Source organism: Anguilla rostrata, chromosome 1 (genome assembly GCF_018555375.3).
Source record: "Anguilla rostrata isolate EN2019 chromosome 1, ASM1855537v3, whole genome shotgun sequence".
In the NCBI taxonomy this organism is placed as follows: Eukaryota; Metazoa; Chordata; class Actinopteri; order Anguilliformes; family Anguillidae; genus Anguilla; species Anguilla rostrata.
The window spans coordinates 16,374,855-16,395,836 of NC_057933.1; the positions used below are offsets into that span (position 1 = coordinate 16,374,855).

The 20,982-nt window shown below is 44.2% G+C and overlaps 1 long non-coding RNA gene across 2 annotated transcripts in view; it reads right to left on the reverse strand.

Annotated features, from left to right (window-relative positions):
* Positions 1-20,982, reverse strand: part of LOC135249926 (uncharacterized) — a 193,420-nt gene that overhangs the window by 26,464 nt on the left and 145,974 nt on the right. Inside the window, exon 3 of one of the 2 annotated variants that reach the window (XR_010328829.1) lies at positions 6,502-6,598. This is a non-coding gene — a long non-coding RNA (uncharacterized LOC135249926). Of the gene's footprint in view, positions 1-6,474; positions 6,599-20,982 lie in introns of both variants that reach the window. The other variant, XR_010328827.1, reaches the window with a different exon arrangement.

Sequence of the window (20,982 nt, forward strand, 5' to 3'; positions counted from 1 at the left end):
AAAACGAAGCACCCTTGGGTAATTGAAAATGGACAGTGAAAATTAGTGCTGCACGGACGTATCTGGAAACCGTTCAGAAGAACAGCTGAGCATTGTTCGGCATTCTCGCACTCAAGCACGTAAGCAACGAGCTTCATTTCTTCACCAAAAGCAACGTATGGCAGCCAGCCCGTACTGCAGCTCCTTCAGCGCTGTGATTTTACGGACAATTTAATTGGAATAAATAAATCTGCAAATGAGAAACTAATCAAGGCTGTTAAATAATGCAGGAGGGCTCGCGAGCTGGCTGGATGTGCCTGGCCCTGAAGGGGGACCTTGATTTTGCTTCACTGAGATTTATTCGACGATAAAAAAAGGAGAGGACAGCCGACCAGCCGCTGGGTAACTCCTTCAAGACTACAGGCCCCCCGGAGACGGCCCCCTGCGGAGATGAAGATAAAGACAGCCAATGGGAACGCAGCAGTGTGTCATTTGATTTTCAGTGTGTGGAAGACATTAAACCAAAGAAGCCCGCTTGCATTCGCTCTCAAGACCCTTCTTTCTACAATTCTTCAATTTCAGCACCGGCATTGTGTCACGACAGATCACAGACTGCATATAAGCTAGGCTACTTCTTTCTCCAACGCATGACTGGATTCCTAAATGTTGTAGGTTTTATTCGCTATTGTTAAGCGGCTAAATTTATTTTGACATGACAGCATAACAATTAATGGCATGAAACATCACCATCGAGCCTGATTCGGAGGACATTAATATTCTTTAAACAACTGACGGAATGGATATTTTTTTAAAAGGCAAACATGACACTCTCTTGATGTGAAACTGACCACAACACAACGCATACTAATGTCCCATCGTATGTGGCAGCACTACGCAACTATACATAAACACATCTCTGTGCGCCTATTAGAGTGCATACAATAATGAAAGATACCCTGGAGATTTGCATTCATCTGGTTAAATCTTAATAGAAGGTTATCTCACTGTCAGGGAGCTAGCTGTCTGTGCTTCTTTCAACCTTGGCATTTGAGATTAACCACATGCGTTTCCTTGTGCGCACATACCCAGGAGAGCACTCTGGTAATTCTCATTCCAACAAAGAGGACAAATCCAGTGAAAGACAGAATCCAAACGAACAGACACTATAATATGCCAAATCCTATGATCCAACAGATTGTTGCTGGAGCCCTATCCCCCCTCCAAAATATTGTTTTCTTTATCACATGGGTGGTTTTATCCTTTAGAGTATCTCCTAAGTTTCCAGTGATTCATAATGAGCTGTAAATTGTCAAGAGCAGAGAGAGAATGATAATGAAACATGTCAGTAAATACTACCTGACATTATTGAAGCTACACACATTTATAGGGAAATGTAAACAAGCAACAGCACACAGTGGAATCCTGTAGCCACGCAGCATGAACTTTGTAAATCACAGAGTTCTGTTTGCCGTGTTGAGTTAAGCGGCTGATATAATCATGATGCAACAATGCAACACATTCAAAGCAGAGTCCCTCCTAGCCTTTGTACACTGTTACTATACCCAGTAGAAGTGTAGTCATTTCGGGTATTTAGGTTTTTCCATTTTCCACAGCACAATTGGCCAGAAGGGTGCTCTTTAGAATAAACACTGATCCCCATTCTGCTATGATAACTCCACCCCTACAGCACTGGGACGCTCCCAGGACTGCACTGAGCAAAACCCAATCACGGAGCCACGCAAAACAGGAAGCGACTGTGTTTAACTTTCCAGTTTGGAGCCATTAAGTTTCCTCGGCATTTCCCAGAGTGGTGCCCATGACAACCCCAGAAAAGCATGAACATTTCTCTCTGCGGAGAACGATCTCTCCCTCCACATTATCCAGATGCCTGCACAAACTGGGAAACCAGACCGCAAAATGAGTTTCAAAAATAAGTCCTCTCCTCTGATTGGATGGCGGAGCAGCACCTCCCCCCCCCACCCCCTTCTGTGAATCTGCTCTGCATCGCTCCTCAGGCCTGCTGGCTGGCAGGTGCAGCTCAGATGGTTGACTTTGTAGGCAGGTGCGGAAGAGAGTAAATAGCCCGGCAGTGATTGGAGACTGCTAGCCACTTTCTTCATGAGTAGTGCCACATCACCGACAACAGCCACAATGTCCGGTGTGCTGGCGGTTTACCACAAGTTCCTCCTGCAGTCCAGTCAGTCCTGCCACATCGTATTTCATTGCCTTCACATAAGCTGCGGATAAATTGACTTGCATTTCTGCATTCCGTTGATGAATAGTATGGATTTTCTGGTACCGTGTCCCCGGACAAGCTCGATGAAGTTCATAACATACTGCCCCAGTTTACAGAAAAAGGGATTTTACCTCTTTCATTACATCTTTATTTATAGTGTTGTCTCCTAGTTGGGAGTGTGTGAAAAGAAGCATTTGATGAAATCTGTTTGACAGGTTGTGTGATGGGGCTCAAACATCTGATATGCTGTTGGATGAGAAGAATATACAACACAATGATACACCTTCCCTTTGTTCATGTCCCTTTTGAGTTTCAGCTAAAATGATGGAAACCATTTTTTAAGATCAGCGTCTGATGGTGAAACATGGTCAATTTCGCCCTTATATACAACAACAAAAAAAATTTAATAACCCTTGCTGGACTGTAGTAAATCAGTGATAATCTCACTACGCATAAATAGTGAATGAGGTCTTGCTTATGTTAGTGGGGACCAGGTTCACAAGGTTACAGATGCAGTTTGGTGTTTTTCTCATGAGGCACTGTGAGTGTTCCACAAGCAGACGAGGTGTGGAAATAGCCACCCAACCCAGGCCCAACCCCCCACCCCATATGCAGCTCACTCAAACGCACACACACACGCACACACACACACACACAAAGGCAAACACACTTGCTTTAGCAAGTAATAGGATTGCTCAATTAGGTGCCAAATAGCTTTCAAGGGACCTGTATTTCATCTCCAATATAGTGGAGACTGGGAAGGGGAGAAGGGAAAGCATAGTTGAATGGAAGGTAGTGAGACACATAAGTTTCATATTACAGTGATTTCATTGCTTTTGCAGTGACATAGGCATGATATATTCATGGTGGTCTGAGCTTCTTGGGTCTTGGCAAAATATTTTCAAAGGGTGCTCATATCCAGAGAAATTAGTACATATTCAGACATTGGATTTTGTGTGAGGGAGCAAGAAAGAAAACACACTTGATATGCAAGGCTTGTATCCTAGTTCAAAGCTCATCAAGTCTGAAATTGCCATGGACATGGGCAAGATCAGGAGAAAAAAAGGTCTATTTTTAACACTAATTTGCAGCGTCATTTTGCTAACCTTGCATTAGAGTGGACACCTCTGAATGGAAAAAAGATATGTCTGACAGCACAACAAACATGTATGTAGGCCAAGCTGTAGGATAAACACAGAGGGGAACACATTCCTAGCACATACTGTAGGATATCAGTTCTGCCCCTGCACTACAAATGCTTATTCTTTTGTTCTTTTTTTCCGGCAGGGCTGTATCTCAAGCGAGTGAACAAAAAGCAGACCAGCTACATTTTCACACTCCTTTCCTCATCAATGGTCACTGTGTTTTACCAGAACCTCCAGGAATATAAGAAAAGGAGATATCAGGGTAGTGGTGTACCAATTCACAGGAATGACACTTGGTCTTTGTTCCTAATTAACATTTTGAACCTACAGACCGGAGACAAATGCTTTTCCTTTGTTAAACCCCTTATTACAGTCACGCTCATTAAAGTCAACTGCTCTGTCACCAAGTGGGCTTTTTCATATAGAAAATTGGATTCACCGTTTGCGTTACACCATTAAAACCGTGTATTCACTCCTCTCTTTTGCCTCCATCCAAATCTATTTCCCCGTTCTATCAATAGGTGTGACAAGGTGGGAAATTGAAGTCATGGGAGAATCTTAAAAATGAATGTGCAATCCCTCGAGGTCATTTGCACCTTTCAGACGAGAGGTAAGCTTAAACAAAACTTCACACATGGCTAGTGTTCAGTTTGACTTTTTTCTCTCTCCTCACAGGGCTAAGATAAAGCCCATCCCCCCCACTGAAAATATTTAACACTGTATACCCGTTTACCCTCCAGTGTTTTAGAAGCTGGCGAAACACATAATTTCCGGTTTACTCCAGAAGCTACTGGACCTAGCGGACCTTGCTTCAGGAGGCATGTGATGAGAAAGGGAGTGCCGCTGTGGCTTCCAACGAATTAGACTTAATAACAATTAACAATTATTACTACATGTACGAGCAGAATACGGAGGTAAATGCCAAAACTTCAATTTTGGATGAGCAAAGACGCTTCTATATGCACCAGCAATGTGACTAATAATAACAGAAAATGAGCTTTTTTTTTCATTTGTTTCTTTCATTTGAATAAGAGCACTGATGTTTGCAGCCAGGCTTGCTGCAGCTCTGGTGTGTGTTGATAAACATTTTCAGATACAATGCAGATTGAGCTTGAGCTGTGGTATCACTGATAAAATTATATAAATGTCATTTCTGAACAGACCATGTTTATTGCAAACTAGTGCAACAATTTTGGTAATTCAAAGTAAAATAAGCTATTTTTTAAAAATTCAAAATTCATAACTAGTCGGAGGAAATGATCTGATGTACTGTACTAAGGCAGTTGAACTTCAGTCAATGGAGAATTTGAGTGAATTATATGGTCAACAAAATTGACTTCATAAACTATGTATACATAGACACTGTCCATAAAATACTGAAACCAAACAAGTTTAAGCCATACAAAATATTTCTGAGGAGCAGGGTCAACATGCACTTCCTGACCAGATGGAACATGAGCGTGTATTTCATTTTTCATAGTTTGTACTGTTTCAAATAACAATAAATACAAGAGACTTGTATAGCATTGCATAAAGGGTATACACACACATTCTGCAAAGCTTCAGTTAATGGCCTGGGCTGACAAGACAACACAAAAAAGATCAGTCGTTTGTTGGAGACCAGCTTTTGTGAAGAGCATCGTCTGAGTTTCTCATTTACGCGGGCAGGCTACACTTCATTCTAAAATTATACTGCTGACATGTAACTGCCAGCAGGTAGGTTTTCTCAGTCATGCAAGGCATTTTAAATTAGATAATCAATATGATAAAAGATTAAGAGAATTGAAAATGTATTAATGCAGCCTACAAAGCTAGCATGTAGGTAACGTACGGTAGTAGAATATTTGTAAACTTTTTTCTTTTGCCTCCTTTCATTTGAAAATTCACTTAAAAGTCCTCCACTGCAGCTTCATTCTGGTTAAAAATAAGATATTACTTGATAGCATCTTGTTTAAATTCAATTTCACATTGTTTCTGGTGTCACGATGGTAGCTTCTGTAAGTTAACTAGCTACTGTGCTTCAGTGGGACATTAATGAACTGCTTCCATGTTACCAAGGTGATGTATCTGGAGGCTGGCATTGATTTGCATTTTTGTGATGTATTTATTTATTTATTTAGCTCCTGCCAGCTATTAAAAGAGACTGGCTTTGTTAGAGACTTTACATCTAATCAAAGTTTACAGTATGCTTGCTGATAGGCATAGGATTACTTCGTAGGGAGAATTGTCCTCTGTTAAAGGAGGGATCTACAAAGAAAATTTCCATTACCATAAACCTTTGTAAAGGTTCATCTATTTGTTCAAACTGCCTGTGTGATAGCCAAAAAGCTTCAGCAATGCAATGATTATGTTCAAACACCATTTGGGTGCACCCCACTGATTCTTTGGGACAAGTAGGGAAACAGAAACGTGGATTTCAAATCCGCGGTACTGGAGAACAAACAGCAAAGGATGAAAGTGCACTCAAACTTCAAAAGCGCCAACAAACTCACTTTGCAAATGCCGCTGGCTTTCATTCCACGAAATGGTGGAAAGTGCTATCTGACGCCTTTTAGTTGCATTCCAGTAACGGAAATATAACAGAAATGCTTTTTGATCTGTACATTTTCAACTTAAATTGTCTCTTTTGGAGTGCTGCGTGTGTGTTGTCAAACAATCTACGCCTGTTGCTTTTGCCTGTCACAGGTTGCTATTTCACGTCAGATCTTTGCAGCAAAACAGCTCCTTGGCTTAACATATCGGTGTTTGAGCTTAAAACAAGCACATGGATATGCCCTCTAATTTTGAAACAGCAGACTGGCGTCTCTGTGTACCTTTGCAAACTGGCAGGAGCAAATTCACCAAAACGAAACCTCCAGTTTGACACTTTAAGAATAAAAGAGCAAAGTAAAAAGGTAAACAGCAGAAAATTCTTCAGCCTCACCAACAAGCAGATCGATAAAAATTCAGCATGCTTATTAAAGCCTTCAGACAGTGAACCTTCAGGATCTCTTTAAGTGTTGAGAGGTAAGGCAAGGGCACAGGTGGGGGGGGGGGGGGGGGGGGGGGCAAGGGGGCTGGGGGTTTCTACTGGCCTCTCAGAAGCCCCTTTCATCTGGGGTGCCTTTTACTTACAGTATAACAAGCCCAATTCATCCCAACCTTGGTCTGCAGCTCCTCTGTCTGGATAGCTCCTCCAGGGACATTACAGCTTAATGCTGTTCTGAAAGTCCGGGGTCCACGGCTGTGAGGTCCATCACTGAAGAAATAATGAAAATACCAATAAAAACACCGGCAAATCTCTGCTCGCGGCAGTTCTGCCTCGTCTCTGCCCGGCCGGCAGGGTCGTAATTACATACTCATAAATTATTGAAGATCATCGTCCCCAAGCTTTGAGTTAAGTCACAATATTATTATTAATCAGACTATTCCAGAGGCTCGTCGATAACATCGGCTGGGACCCTAGCAACATCCGCTCGATTCTACTGCTAAATAGCGGAGAATTAAAACACACGGTAAAAGCTTACATCATTATCAAAAGCGCCATTTCCCCCTCAAAATGACCGCATCATTTCCAACAAAACATAAAGAAGTCTTGGTCTCTACTGCGTCCGTAAGCAAACTCACACATCTTTGGTGGTAATTGCGCCTGTGTCTTTATTGCAGTTTCAGCGTGCCACACAATGTACTTCAATAAGGTCTTCACATCCATAAATCACATGAAATCTGACTTTATGGAAAAGGGAACTTATGCAGCCAATACAATTCTGTAGAGCTAACTACAGTCATAGGGATACATTTCTTCTATTTCAGTTATACGGCGATTATAAATCTGAGGTTTGGCTCGTGATATTGTCATAGAAGTGTCAGCCGTGTCTTTTTGTTATTACCATTCGATGTGGGCATTTCACTCATCTAAACTATCATCTATCTATCTGTCAAACACATGAGTGTAAGCTGGTACTTCATATGTAACAAGGGTGACAAAGAGCAGCTCCGTAATACACTATAATCAGAGATACTGCACCAGCCTTTGAGGAGCATTAAATAAACATTGCATGCAAAACATATTTGCTTTTAAATATCATAATGACGTCATATTGAGTTCAATTAATATATTCCGCAAAATGGATCACAGGTATAGATAACTCACAACACTCCAATGGAGAAGTCTCCTCTTTCTTTGATCTCAATCAAAGGAGAGTTTGTCTGTGCTGTATCAGGGGTTGCTAATTGACAGGGATGTTGGGAGAGGACCACTTCTGGGGGACCCCAGCCCTGGGCAATTAGAGATTCAGAGATGCAAATCAACATGATTTTACGCAACAGGTTAATGATGCAGAATGTGCGGGATAAAAAGCACAAATAAAACACACCTGTATGGCACCCAGCTGCGAAAAGCAAACAGATGCCACCCAATTCTCCCACTTGTTTACCATGTTTCTCATAATTTGATTTTCTGGCGCACAATGCATGTACAGTAGCTTACTGTAGGCCAGGTCTTTTCAGTTCTCTCTTTGTTCATACTGATAACCTCGCAGGTATAATGTATGCAGTAGACATTCCACATGAACTGGGAACTAAACTGATAGTCTCTTGTCATGAATAGAAATGCTGCACGATCACCTCGTTTCTAGGAAAATGTAATTCGGAGTTTTTTTTTTTTTTTTTCCCCGACAGCACGTGCCCTTCCAAAACCACTCACACGCCTGGCTGTTAATTCCATTACTGACTGTTTTAAAGTCCATCTTTGTCTTCATAAGATGCTGACCTTCTGAGTAGATAGTGTATTAATGGCTCTTATTGCATTCGCTCTTAATTAGCAAGTCGTATCCTGACACATTACATGGCTATAAATAAGCGCTCCGTTATTGTTTGGTATCAGTGCTTTCAGAGGGGGGGTTAATATCTTTTCCATTTCCAATTAGCGTGAGTATAGTTACCACTGAGGCCATGTGACCACAGCAAAGACTCCTACAGCAGATTATTCTGTGAAATGAGTGAGGTAGTCTTCATTTCTTCACACAGGACTGGAAGTATGTCTGTACAGCTTGGGAATGTGCTTGTTGAAAAAGTTATGACTATCTTTCTACCGATATTTTTCACATTGTACCATTAAGCACAGAGTAGAGCAATGCTCTTAGACATTGTATATTGTATATAAGTATTAAATTACTGGGCTTGTAACCTTAAGGTTGCTGGTTCAATTCCCAGGTAGGACCCTCATACCCTTGGGCAAGGTGCTTAACCTGAATTTCTTCAGTAAAAATACCCAGCTGCTAGAATGGGTTTATGGTGTAAAAAAAAAGTCTAAGTCACTCTAGATAAGAACGTCTGTTCAATGCCTGTAATATAAGTAATAGTATCAGTATTGGTGTTATAGCAGTATTCATTCACAGACCAACAGACAAAGTACATCTTACAAGGCTGGTGTTGACGTCTTTTTTCTGAACTGACAGGAGTCCATTGCTTTAGTTTTGCAAGAACCAATCATCATCACATAGCCCGACAATGGATGATTAATGCATGCGTGGCCAAGGACTTTGGTTCAATGTGACCCAGAAGCAAGAGGACAGGTGCTGGAAAAGGGCAGGCTGGCTTTGATTAAAGTCATCACAGCAGGTTCATCTGGGCTCTTGAAGCCCTGGGTGACTCAGAGCGACAAAGCAAACGAGGTGTCAAGGAATCTGTTTTTAATCGAGCAACGGCACTTTTCCCCAGCACCGGCACCTGCCTGTGCAATTTCATGCCTGGTTTGTAAAAGGTGTGAAGCCCTGCACCTTCAAAATCACTCAGTAGCCTGCTCTATCCCAGGGGCTTCATTAAACCCTGCATAGCTTATGTACTGCCTCCATAACGGAAACCTTCCGGTAACCCCCAGAGCCACCGGGCCCAGATGAACAGACAGGTAATGCATTTATCAATGCCGCCCACCATGATGACATCTGCTTTATTTTAACACCCTGGCGGACCATAGGCATTTTTCCCGAGGGGTGGCGGGGGGGGGGGGGGGGGAGTGGGAGGGGGGGGGGGGTGGTTGAAGGGATTCCGGTGCACCCCCCACCCCCCGCACAATCCCCCATCCTTTTTTTACAGGCCACATCTAATAAGTGACATTTATTAATTTGTGTTTAAAGTTCAGGAATGCAATTATGAAAGAGCAAAGATCCCTGCCTGTTATTCTTGATTCTGATTTATTGCCGAGCGTCTGCAAAGAGGACGTCCATCTGGAAACATAAAAGCGCCATTGTGTTTGAGGAGGAGCTAAATCATTTAGGCAGTAAATCTGATTAACCCAAGGGAAACAATGAGTGGGGAGGCGCTTAAACTCTGCACCGCAAACCGCTCGACGGGCGTCGCCCCTCCGCAGGTCTGTCATAACTACCTTATAAAGTATTTATGAGTTTGCTGTGCGACTTTGTTACCGCACGGCTTCTGTTTCCCGCTGTACATCTTTGCTTATGAGGGAGCTGGCAGCTCTCGCATCACAAACCACTTTAGATTTCAACAAATACAATTGGGGATAAAATACTGTACCTCTGCAAGCTGCAGGCCTAATTAATATGAGGAAAAGCGTTTAAAATTTCACAAAACAGATCAAATAAACCATGGTAGAAAAGCGATTGAGAGTAACATCTGTTTGGATTAAATACCAGTAGAGTGCAAAACATATTTAATCTGAAGGAATTTGAATATTCCTGTAGACAGCATATCATCACACACTATCATTCAAACCATCCCTCCATTCAGTAGACTGGATTCTAACACCGTTAAGCATTCAATTATGGACATAGGGGCTGCATAGGGCTTCTGTAACTAAATTATCTCCAGGAATAATTTCATTTTGCCATTCCCCCCACACAACCCAAGTAAAAAAAAGCAACCAAACAGGAATAGCTCAGTGCATCCTTGAAGCAGCCTAATTGATGACTTGCAGTCAGAATGCATAAACAGGAGCCCCGAGCGATTCAATTTCACCCAGCCTTTCTGCTTACTAAGACATCCCATATGTACATATGGGTATGACCTTGCTCAGTGCATCGCCTCTCACATGCATGTCATTTCAGGAAAACATACAAGGCATCATTTTTCATCCCAAGGACTGATTCCACTCAGAAACCCATGGTGCGAAGGAGAGGACAATTACTACTTCAAAGATGTTTCATTATTTGCGGAGGTGAAGCCTGATGTTTCTTGAAACAGCCCCGATCATCAGCCACAGGGGTGATTAATTTTTATTGTCTGACATCATTCATTGGCTGTTTGAGATCACGGAGCGCCGCCATGCCAAGGGGGCGGAGACAGAGGAGGGAAGAAGCCAAAGGGCGGGATAACATGGGTTTTGCACAAGGTCCCCTTATATGGCGGAGGAGACATGGCCTCTTCACGCACGTGCCTACATGCACATGCAGGCCAGCACACAAAGAGCTGGTTACTGTTTGAAGCTCTTTATCGTTGGAAAAGCATAAAAAGGAGAAATTAATCATGTTGAAAGTTAATTGTCTGGATGACATGCCAAATTAGAGTCTATTCTACTAACACGGGCCCCTATTGGACTACACTGGCCTGACAAACAGAGGTGGAGATGTGTAATCTGCTTGTGGCAGCAATGGAGACAGTTACGCCATTGCAAGGTATGTGCTTTCCCTCATGGCAGTATTAACTATTCATTGTAAGATCTAGGGTGCTTATTGGTGGAGTCATGTTGGAAAGGACTGAAACAAAAAATGAAAAGGGTCATACAATAGATTGTTAGTTCTAGTCATAAAACCCAGAAGTGAGTTAGCATGTTTAAGCCATAGGTAGCCTTGTCAAATTTCCAATGCTTTTTTCAAAAGGGTTTTTTGTTTTCTGCTGAAAATATGCTCTGTTGTGAATGTCAGCCTGAGAGTTTCGCGTTTTGTTCTACGAGATAAGTTACACCCACTAATATCTCATTCACCACAGACCTTATTTTTGGCAGAAAAAAATTCCTATGGGAAAAAAAAAACATTTTAAATCTGCTGAGGGAACCCATGGCGAAAGAAACGACCGGGCTGGCCCATAAAAGACATCATCACTGTAACACTCTATTGCACATCAAATAAGAGCACTCAAAGCAGGATCCCCAATCAAGCCCCATCTGGGCTGGGGTGCTCACTGAAAAGATGTTACAGGGAAGCTCATCCCCTCAACCGCCAGAATCCCCGTGATCAAAACAGTTCTGTGGCCTTTCGGCCTACGTGATCTTGCCATGTCAATAAATTGAGACTCTGAGTAAAATGAAAATGGAAGAACAAAAAACTCTTAACGTACAAAACAATTAAATATTGCTCATTGATCACAACCTTTCACTGACAGCGTACAGTATCTGCTATGCGGTGCATTCATTCTGTATCTGTCGGTTTTACTGTGCGTGCACACACAACATGAAAGACATTCCATGAGTCATACAGTACAGTATGGTTAACATCAAAACTCCAGGAATAAAGACCTCATACATATTTCTAATCTCAGCAGTTCCTTTGAAGACATCCAGCTCGGTTTTCATCTGGCGATGGAAGCGGCCCTTCAGCTGCCCGCCCCTCGGTGCACGCACGGGGTCTCCGCGCCCCCCCCCCCCCCCCCGGCGATCCCAGCGTCGGCTGGGAGAACAAAAGAGGCGGGAAGGCGGAGGGGTGGGGATAAACTCCTTCAGGTGACCTTCCTGGGAGAGGGAAAAGGGGATCTGAGGATGCGCTCTGCGTAATCCCGTTCCGTATCACCGGGAGACCGGGATCAGCGCGGCGTCGCCGCGAACGCTCAATCAAATTCAGACCGGGTTCCGTCCGACTCGGCCCGGGTACGATTCTTCACTTTAGTGCCTCGGTGAAACCGTGGCACAGGGATTCTCGCAGGATGATAAAATACATCTTGTGAAATGGCGATATATCTTGAGTATTTCCTCAAGATGATAGTAAATTAGACAGCGACACGCTGTACATGACACAACTATGGATTGTAATTCTCTGAAAATCCGCTTCACAGCAGGTAACTGAGAGACACGGTTTATCTTGCAAGACTCTTGGATAAGTGGAAGAAGGGCACAAAGGGACAAAAAAAAAACCTAAATAACCCTTGTGAATCAGTAATGTGTAGTCTAAGCAGAATACATACTACTGATTCACGATTTACATTATTTACTTACATTGCATCCATACCCAGCAATATTCTAAACACAGAGCTGGCAAACAATAAAAGAGACACATTTCCATATGTTAAACCTAGATTTATCTTTTCTCTATATGTAAACAACAATGAAATTGTGATCTCTTTGAGGAAATACGATGTCACTGTAGTGGGTCACGGCACACAAAGGAATTTTAAACTTCCGTCAAACGGAGGATTCATTATCTGGGCTCTACCAACTCCAGCTCTCAGGCCAATAAATATGGATATTAGGGAAGATTTATTGGTGAAATTTGTTGAATGAAGCAACTGAGCAGCAAATTGGTTATGAAATATTGCCACTCTGATGAGCCATTACTGGCCATAGAGAAAGACGTGATGAAATGATTTGTTCTGCTGTGACAGGTTCGCAAACTAATTAGCCTCTTAATGCTGTCTTTATGACCTGCCTGCATTTTTGGGAAACACACCGTCTCTTTATGGGAACGATAACAAGGTCTTCCCCAGTAACTCTAAATGCAAGCTGGTAACAAGGAGGTGTGGCATTGCTTCCTGAGCTTGGCGGTTTTTTTTAATGTTACGCGATAAATATGGAACTGGTCTTTTTAACACAAGTAGTGTCAAGGGGAGAAGAGGCATTTAGAAAGCAAAGGGCCACCTAGCTACCAAACTAATACACTTCATTCACCTGATTCAGGCTATTATATTATATTAATGTTTGGGTAAAGCAAACACTGAGCTAAATGGATTACTCTAATTCTGTAGTACACATTGTTTTCAGTTATACGTGAACATGTCATACATTCCAAAGGCCATTAAATGCGCTGCACATAAAAAGAATAAAAATTATACAAGCAGCCAGCAAAAACCACAAAAGGGATCAGCATAAACTGAGGGAAGGAACTGAGAAAATACAGTATATATAAACATTCATGGAAAATTTCTGTCATTTCTCATTCGAATTGATTAGGGTTGCTTACAAACAAATATAACTTAATTCTAATTCTCAAGCATGGAAAATATATTACTTTATTAATGATTCAATGAAATCAGCTAAAAAAATAATGGCAACTTTTCTCAAATTATACATTTATTTACAAAATAAATATTCACATTCCTGTTTTCAGTACTTTGTGCACCCTCTTTTCACAAAGATAACACTACAAATTCATTGTGTACAGTTTCAATTTGTTTGTGAAACTGGTGAACATATGGGGGGGGGGTCTAGACCTTCAGAGCCTTTGGTCTGTGCTTGTGGAATTTTAATATGGGTTCAAGTCTGGAGACTGAGATGGCCTTGCAAAGCAGTAATTTTGTGGTCAGTTAATCATTTCTTAGTTGATTTTATGATACTGTATACTTGGGGTTATTGCCTTGCTGAAAGATGCATTCACAGCCAAGTTTGCTAATTTTACACTGCCACAATGTGACTTGATTGAACCTCGATATGTGCTCCTCATAATTCCAGAACAACAAAACATCCAAAACTTCTACTGTCTTGCTACAAGCCAATGGACCAAGGATCCTACCTTCATCAATATGTTCCAGTTGCCCAAATTGTTTTAATTGCACTACACTTCTGTGTTCAAGGTTAAAGTTTCCCCTCTGTTTTTATGACTGGAAGTGGGCTTTTAACCCAATTCAAACGTCCCTACCGAAGAAAGAATTACAAAAACCATAAATCCCTCCCTGCTGGAGGGTAGGGTTGCAGAGCACACTGGAATGGTGGGTGTAAAGTGAAGTTTGCTCAGCTGCACCGTATAAATCTCCAGTTGTGACGGGAGTAAAGTGGGGCTCTCATTGTTCCCAGCTGTAAACAGCAGGCTGGAGAACATTGGCCGGCAATTTGTTTAAGGGAAATCTGGCAACCTGATCCAGCGTGTTTCGCAGACTTGAAAAGACATGCTCTTATGGATAGACCCTTTCCTCATTGCCCTGACTGGGGAATGATGGAGAATGGTGTTCTGGCTCTAGGCTTTGTTTTGAGTGAAAACGTCTGAATGTCATAAGCGCTGCCAAGCAAGCTGGAGTTAGCTGAACCAGTCGGAACTTTGGTCAAATGGAGACGAACAACACCCAAGGCTGGCCAACAGAGAAGCTTCATTCATTACCATTCTTGAAGTTTAAAATAATTTAATTTCCTGATATACTTCACAGGAATGCATTTTTTTCTGGATTTTATTTCCTATGTCCAACCAGGATCAGGAATCAGGAATTGCAAATCAAGGAGTGTACGATCAAAATAAGAGCAACATGGATATGCACTGCTGGGTGCAGTGATTGGAAATGTGTAATTGTTTTTCATCACTCCTGGCACACTTTTCAACCTTTGGTCAAATGGAAATGAACACTTAAGCCCAGTATGTTACTAAGCCCTTTTTCACCAGATCTAGTAAAGAGTGATCCAAACACATTGCTTCAATAGCTGAATGATTCCAAATTCAAGCTAAGCAGGAATTCAAAAGATAATTAAGGATTGCCAGAAAAACTGGTTCCAACATAGATCTGTAAAAATTCTGTCAGTTATTAGTGGAGGTGTTTTTCTCACACTGTTTAGTTCAAACATTTTTTAAATAATTGTCATTACACAATGAGAATAGCCTACAGTATACATGCAATGTGTTACTTCTCACCAGTATATCACATGCTACTGTCATGAAGAAAGTTATAATGAGCAGGGATATATATTAAATGCACAGTGAGACATACTGATAGTCATGAGGTAATCTTGCACCACATACAAATAAGCGGTCTACTGTCAACTGACAAACATACACCATATGGGCAACTTTGCACAATACACACATAAGATCATTTCTTTGATGACTGCAGACAAACATTTATAAAAAAAACAAAAAACAAACAAAAGGCAAGCTCTATCAATGGCTACAATCTCTGAAGAATTTTTTAATCACAAAAAAATGAGCTTTAAGGGACAGTGAAGATTCATATTGTCAGTGTACATTGCACTAGGCAGACTCCAGTGTTGTTTCTCCAGCTGTGTCATTTGCTCCCACCTTCCCATCCCTCAGTGGTGCGTGTCCCTGGGGAAGCCATGCACAATGTGCTGCCCCCCCCCCACTCTGAGCCCAAAATGCGCAGCTTAGGCGGGGCCCCGGGAGAGAAACAACAGGTAATTGTCATTCTGCTGGAGCAGCACACCGCCGCCGCCTGCGTTTCCATCACAACTCTCACATCCTGCCACAAAGCCGCTACCCCCCTTGGGTACTCCATTAATCTCAATCCGGACCCCTGACCGCTTCTTCTGCCAGACCCTCGCACCGTCCCCCGTCCCGGAAGCTGTCCCCAATTACCCTGCGACCGCATGTATCGGGTAGTGACCACTCACCAACCCTCAATTCGCCAATCCTGCAAAACCAGTTAGCAATTGCTGATCTTCCCTTGTTGATTTCAACCATCTCTCCATCACTCTACATCCCCCTTCCCCCACAGGCCATGTCAGCTGCACTTCCTGTGGCTGTTTGGGGGCCAATGTGGCTTTCATTAAGAATGCTGTGGGTGTTGCCCCCCCCCGTCAAACATCTCCAGGCCACAGAGGGCACTTCCAAGTTGTTCCAGGACGGATGACCTGTCGAGAGTCCATAGGGAACAACATCCTCATTCATCATTTACAGACACTCCCCCTAAAACCTCGAACTGCCAACAGGGCCTGTCAGCTTTCTCAGGCCCTGGTGAACTGAAGGGCCAGTGTTTGCTCCTTTAAAGTTCCTTCAGAAGTTAGACTTTCTCCCCTGTGAGGGCCTGTGCACATGGTGAGGACACTATTGCTGGGGAGGGCATTTACTGAGACCCATACTCAGGCAGGGGGCTTTGTCTGTGACTCCTGTAGCTAAACAAGTGGGAAAAAGCAGCTTTTGACAAGCAGCACAAAAAGTTTCCCTATAAACAGAAATACATCTGCTTCATGTTCTCCTTGGCTACAGATTTTGTTGGGAGGAGATACTTATATGGATCTGAAAGCCTGCCCCAGGACGCTGCTAGCAGTCATAAATCATCAATGACTGGACCATGAAAGAAGCCATCAGAGAACAAAATCGGCTTCATCTGCTTTTTGCCATTTCTCTTCCGAATTTGTGTCTGAATGTTGTTTCCCCCTGCTTGGTCTCTTAATTTGTTTTAATATCAATGTAGCGTGGCATGGGCGAGATAATAGACTTTAGGACTCATATGCAGCCCAGCGGGGCCCTGCTTCTTTTCCCATAATGAAAGCGCTCCACTTTGTTTCTCCTTGATTACAGGTCAGCGCGCATGGCTCTAATGGCTTGTCCGTGAAGCTGAAACAATTGCAAAAATGAGCACTCATTTCACCGCGCCATCAGCACTCAAAGAGTGCCCTTTGCATTTTAACTAAAACAAACACAACATGAACTTTTTACAATTATTTTGTGGATAACTAACCCCCATACAACAAATGTTGCTTTTATGAGGAGCACACAGTAATAATTGGACAAACAGAGCCTCAGGGATGTCCATTGCGTTCCCTTCCCCCAGAAAAAAAAGAAAGATTCCCTCGAGTAGGTTATTATTGAGGGCAATAATACCGCCTTGTGACTGCGTCTTTGAGGTTAAATTATTGACACAATAAGGCCTGTGTTCGAGACGCTACCCATCAGGCCTAGGAGCCGACGGTTACCTAGTGACACCGTCCGTGGCAGCTGCCGCGGCGCCACGGGCGCTTCCTGTGTTGTGCGGGGCAGGGGAGGACGGATCCAGCATCGACCTGGCGAGGGGGGTCCGGGGAGAGAGAGAGAGAGAGAGAGCGCTCTCTCAGCCGCCTGGCTTTGATCTCCCCCCTCCGTCCCAGGGCCATGCCTTTCACTGAGCACACACAGCATTTCCATAATTGATCTATTTTTGAAGAGACTGTTGCTCATAATGCATCAGGTTCTGTGGGGGCGCCGTTCCTTTTGAAGTGCAGGCTCGCAGACGCCGGTGTCTGAAGCGCCACGGTGCTTCCCCCAGCTCTCCGCGTACACATTTTAATCCTCGGCGGTGCCTTCTGCTGCCTCTCCGCTCCAATAAAAGGCCGTGCCGCGCGTATCCGAATTTAATACGCTGTTCAGGCTGACTTTTGTCAAAGCAAAATACGCTGGCACTAAAAATGGATGCTTTGAGGACTGGAAGCTTCGGCGCAAAAGATACGGTGTGCATGCTGAGGTGGCGAACGCATCCAGGCGTGGCCCTGTATAGAGGGAGGGGGGTGCATACAGGTGCAGCTGGAGCTGTGCACAAAGACCGGTTAATGCGACGTTTTCTCCACAGAGCCCAGGGATGAGTGCTGCTCCCAGACCCGCGCAGCGTGCCGAGCAGTGGCTCCAGGACCACGCCCTCTGAGCGGATGGCTTTCAATGGAAGAATGTGCGCCCCCGAGGACCGGCGGGCAGGCACACAGCCCACGCTGGTTTCACACAGCCTCGCAGCCTTTGTCTCTGCCACCCCCTCCTCCTCCTCCTCCTCCTCCCACTGCGCGCCTCCTCAGGTTGGGCGGTTTCTCGCACGCACCGCACAGCCGGGGTCCGGTCAACCTCTGAGCGTGACAGGACCGCACAGCTCGCCTGGTCACTCCGCTTCAAAGCGGCCGTCTCATCTTTCATTACGGCCTCATTTCACATCGGCCCACTTCCCCCCACCTCGGAAATGACCCCCAGGTTTGAAAGGCCTTTCGCGGGCAGTCTGAGAGGCGAGGGAGACTGTTGCACATTGGAGCAGCTGCACGTTCACACGTTGCTGCAGCGGTGAGCACATCTCCTCTGATCCAGCTGGCCAGAGCTCGGACGCGGCCGAGCGCTTGATCTGTCCGGGGCTCTAACGACCCATCCCCGTCGGTTCCTCACTTCAGCCAGTGGAGCAAGAGCATACTCGAGCAAAGCCAATTAAGAATGGCCACTTTCACAACGTCATTAACCATTCCGTTCAGCAGTCTGGGGGAGGCTCCGGGTGGAAATACATGCAGCGAGGGAAGATGCGATAAGTTATCTCGCTGGGGTGCACTGATGGGCAGGTTTGTAGTTTATTAACGGGTTCTAGGATTTCTGCTTAGCCAGCACAGGGGCGAGGTGGACACTATTCCCCACAGAATCCTGTTATTTCTAATGTAAAATCAGCCTTGACAGCTCGCGCCTGGCCTTTGCACCCAGAGGATATTACTGAGGCATTTGAGCTTGTCAGGCGAGGAATGGGAGGGAGGTGGGATGAAGTCTGACACTGGGATGGGGGGTGCCAGTTGCACAATGGGGGTGGTGGGACAGGAATATGGGGGGGGGGGGGGGCAGGGTGAGAGTGGGAGCGAGGGCACCCTTGAGCCCCTTGTCTTTGAAAACTGCATAAATCAGGGGGTCAGGTATCACTGGTCGTCATTAGTAGACTCCTATAAAACGTACCTCAGCCCCTGATTAAACTGTCAGAATATGGAACGATGGTTGTCAGAAGGGAGGTGGGGGGGGGGGGGGATACTGATGGAGAGACAGAGCCCAGGTCTGTCTATGAGAAAGCCTTTCTTATGCAACACCGTGCTGACTTTGCATCCATAATGCTCAATTCCACACCAGCCATTCACAAGTATGCAGTCTGCTGCGACTACAGCTGTAGGGCTACCTCCTCGTTATTCAAAAATAATGCTGGAGGGCCTGTTCGCACAAAGAGGATTCTTGGCTTTTGCAAATGCATTTCTCCTGTCTGTCAACACTGTCTGTCTTTGCCAACAAAAGCACACCTACCTGTAACCACATATATCTGTCATTTCCTTAAGCCTGTTCCTGACATCATCATGAAATGTTACATTCTGCCTCTACTTGATGATGGCACTATTTGACTTCATTAAAATTTATATTATGCGCCTTAATAAAGATATATAGTCTAATAAGACTTTATATAAAATTATAAATTGAACAATGTGACACAGTGACATTATGATTCTTAGAGGAAAACTGGCCCACAGGGCACTGTTGCTGTTTTTTTTGGTTTTTCTTTTGCTCGAAGCAGTACACACACACACACACACACACGCACGCGCATGCACACACACACACAGACACACACACACGCACACACAGGCACTTAAAAACCCAGTATTGCCATCATACAGTATCCAAGCCTGGCAGACAGCTGCTACTGGAGTTGCTCAGCACTGGAGAATTTCAGCAATACAGGGCCTTGTGTTACACAGACTGCAAATGATAAGCAAGAGAAAAATAAAACAAAACAAGCCATGAAGTGTGAATTGCTTATAGTCATGTAAATAGCCATAACCAGACACAGGAATGTCTCTCTGTTTGCTTTTTGTAGGGAGTAATGATGTCTGGGTTGGGGACCGACCAGATTTTTTTTGCCATTGGCTGCTCTGTCATAATGCCTCAGAAGACAATATGCTTTTACCTGCCAACTCATAAGACTGAGCCATCTAACACTGAAGTAATCCCCAGAGCACTGTTCATCTCTTATGATCCCCGTTTAGAAAAGTATCCCTCAGCTTACATATGATTGACAAAACAGCATTGCACTCGGTGCTCCTGGGACATTTCTTCAATTTTTTTTATAATCGTCGCTGTGTGGCATGCCCATAACAATATCTATCAATATATCACAACAAAAATCGTCTCAAGGCACAATATTTCATTTCCTCTTATTTTGTCCCTCTTCTCCTCCCTTAAGCTTCAGTTCATCCATCTGTCGACTGGCCTGTGAGGTCCAGCACTGAATTAAGGGAGCGTGTCTTTGCCCCTCCTCACTGATGGCGGCGAAGTCGGGGTGTGACGAGAGGACGGACGTTGACGGATCGGTGGAAGCAATCATATAAGTGAGGGCGCTCTGCATAATGAAAATCACGCAATCTCCGTCATCATCAGATGGATTATTATGCCCACGGCCCATTCATCCTGGTTGTCTTCCGGAACGTTCCGCTCGTGGGGACGTGTGTCAACACGCGGCTAGCGCTTCTCATTAGCGCCCGCATTTCTTGGACAAACACCGGAGAAGCCTTTGCGCTGCGGAGCCTGTGCCGCGGTGCATTGTGGGAAGGGTTTCTCTGTGGCATGTCAAGGGCAGTTCAAGGACTTTGCTGTTCCACTGATAACGCAGGTCCATAAAAACAGCGTCCATAAACCGAGCGGCTCGCACCGACTCGGGAGAACGGTCACACGAGTGCACCAAAGAGCCCAGGCGGCAGGGTGATTTTTAAGATTCACTTTCCTCGGGACTGTAAATAACTGCAGCAGATAGCATATAGGCACACGGGTTTCTCTTGCTTCTTTTCTTAACTCACGTGGGACAGCCTAAGGCCCGAGCGGTGTATTATGCACAGACTGACACGTACGCTGCAGTAAAAGCCAGGGGTCCGTTCGCCCAACACGCCGCACTTCAACACGCATGATTAATAACGTGGGGTGACAGTCCCTCCACTATTCACAATAAACGCCGAATTTAAAAATCTCTGCCAGCGTTCAGCCTAAGAGCTGAACCTCAAGGTTAACCCTGGTT